This window comes from Lactuca virosa, chromosome 8 (genome assembly GCF_052849685.1).
Source record: "Lactuca virosa cultivar CGN04683 chromosome 8, Lactuca_virosa_CGN04683_v6, whole genome shotgun sequence".
Lineage (NCBI taxonomy): Eukaryota > Viridiplantae > Streptophyta > Magnoliopsida > Asterales > Asteraceae > Lactuca > Lactuca virosa.
The window spans coordinates 167,863,435-167,866,031 of NC_136433.1; positions in this window are offsets into that span (position 1 = coordinate 167,863,435).

A 2,597-nucleotide genomic window follows, 5' to 3' on the forward strand; every position below is an offset into this window, starting at 1 on the left:
GGTTATAGTTAAAGTCTACGGATATGTTCTAGCGTTATTTTTCATGTTTTTCAGTACGACCGCGAAAATTTCATTTTCGGTAGGTCAGTATGATGTCGATGTTTTTCCCAGAATTTGGTATATTGTAGATCTGTTTAGTGTCAAGTTTTCCAGACTTTATGTATTCAATATGCCAATATAATCGACATGCATTTTCATACTCTTTGAAAAATAACCACTCAATTTCATATCATCATGTTGCAAGTTGTACTTGTTGTAGACTTCTATTTCCAATTCAATACAAGATTCATGTTGAACTAAATGTTTTAGTTCAGAGATATCAAAATTCATATTCACTCTTGATATCTTACCATATTTGTATCTTTTAACTTTTATAGAAAAAGATGCCTCCTCGTAGAAATCCAAGACATAACACTGTTAATGAAGCACCAACGCCACCTCCGCCACCACCTCCTCAGTTCGACGTTGCTATGTTCCAAGCAGCGGTCACGGCAGCTGTAGCGGTTGCCATGTCTCATATCAATACTCCTGGTGCTAGTGGGTCGGGAGCTGGTACACATCCTTCTAACCATGGCGAGAGTCATGGGCACTCGCAAGAGTGCACTTATAAAGATTTCTCGAATGCCAAACCCAGGACCTTCAATGGGACTGGAGGAGTTATGGCATTAAGACAGTGGATTGAGAAGACATAAGCAATTTTCGAAATCTGCTCTTGTCCAGAGAGTAGCAAAGTCAAATTCGCTGCTTGTACCTTTTCGGATAGAGCTTTAACGTGGTGGAATGGCCATGTTAAGTCACTGACTCTGGTAGTGGCTAACTCGATAAGCTGGGAGAACTTAAAATCCATGCTAATGCGGGAATACTGTCCGCGAGGGGAAATTCAGAAACTCGAGCAAGAGCTCTTGGGTCTTACAATGGTTGGTTCTGACATATCAACCTATACCAGTAGATTCTGTGATTTGGCAATTCTTTGTCCGGATATGGTTGCTCTGGAGAGAAAACAGATTGAGAGATATATTTGGGGTCTGTCGCCCCAAATTCAGTCAAGTGTCTTAGCTTCGAGGCCTGTTACTTTTGACAGTGCCAAAGAGCTGGCACAGTCTCTTATTGACCATGGAGCCCGTCAAAACTCAGTGGTTGCTGCACCAGAACAACCGAAGGGAAACAACAACAACAATAATAACAACAACAACATCAAGAAGAAGAAGGGTTGGAACAAGAGGAAGGGCCAGTCTTCACAGGAATCCTCAAAGAAGCAACAGCTAGTTGCAGTCAATGCTGCTACTGTACCTCCTGCTGTTCCTGCTAACCCTGCACCAGCTAAGCCTTACAGCACCAGCTAAGCCTTATGCTGGTAACCTTCCCAAGTGCAACGAGTTCAATTTTCACCATAACGGAAATTGCCGGGAAATGCAGTGTCGTAACTGCAACAGAAAAGGGCATATTGCCCGATTCTGTAGATCACCACCGCAACCGCTTAACCAAGTACCTGCCACTGGAGTAGGTCAAACATGCTACCAATGTGGTGATGTGGGGCATTTCAAGAGATATTGTCCAAAAGCTGGAAATGCCAGTGGAGTTGGGAGAATTTTGGCTTTGGGTCATGAAGAAGCGGTAGCAGACCCTGCAGTAGTCAGGGGTACGTTCGTTCTCAACAACACTTATGCATGCATTCTATTTGATTGTGGTACTGAGAAGAGCTTTGTGAGCCATAATTTCAAACACTTGCTAAATCAAAACTCCCAACCACTAAAAGAAACATTCACAGTCGAAATGGCTAACGGGAAATCCGAATCCACCAACGATATATACATAGGATGTACTCTTACCTTGAATAACTTTTCGTTCCCAATAGACCTTATGCCGGTCTCTATCAAAAGTTTCGACGTCATAATAGGTATGGATTGGTTGTGCCCTAACCATGCTGACATCCTATGCTATGAAAGAGCCATTCTTCTGAACTTGCCAACTAACGGAACTCTTGTTATTTACGGCGACAAACCCGGAACGAACCTCCAGATCATTTCTTGCATCAAGGCGCAGAAGTACCTTCGCAAAGAGTACGGCGCTTTCTTAGCTCACGTGGTAGACAAAAAGCAAGAAGTGAAAGACATCACGAGCATTCCTGAGGTCTGCAACTTTCCTGATATTTTTCCCGATCATCTTCCAGGAGTGCCTCGCGAACGACAAGTCGAATTCAGAATCGACTTAATCCTTGGGGCTACCCCTGTAGCCAAATCCCCCTATCGTCTTTCACATTCTGAGATGCAAGAATTATCCAGCCAGCTTAACGAACTCCTTAGCAAAGGTTTCATAAGACCAAGCTTCTCACCCTGGGGAGCACCGGTTTTGTTCGTGAAGAAGAAGGATGGATCATTCTGTTTGTGCACAGACTACCGCGAGCTGAATAAACTTACCATCAAGAATCGATATCCTATGCCTCGCATTGACGATCTGTTCGACCAACTTCAAGGTGCGAGCTACTTCTCAAAAATAGACTTAAGATCCGGGTATCATCAGTTACGGATTTTAGAGGATGACATTCCCAAAACCGCGTCCAGAACTCGTTATGGTCATTACGAGTTTGTAGTGATGCC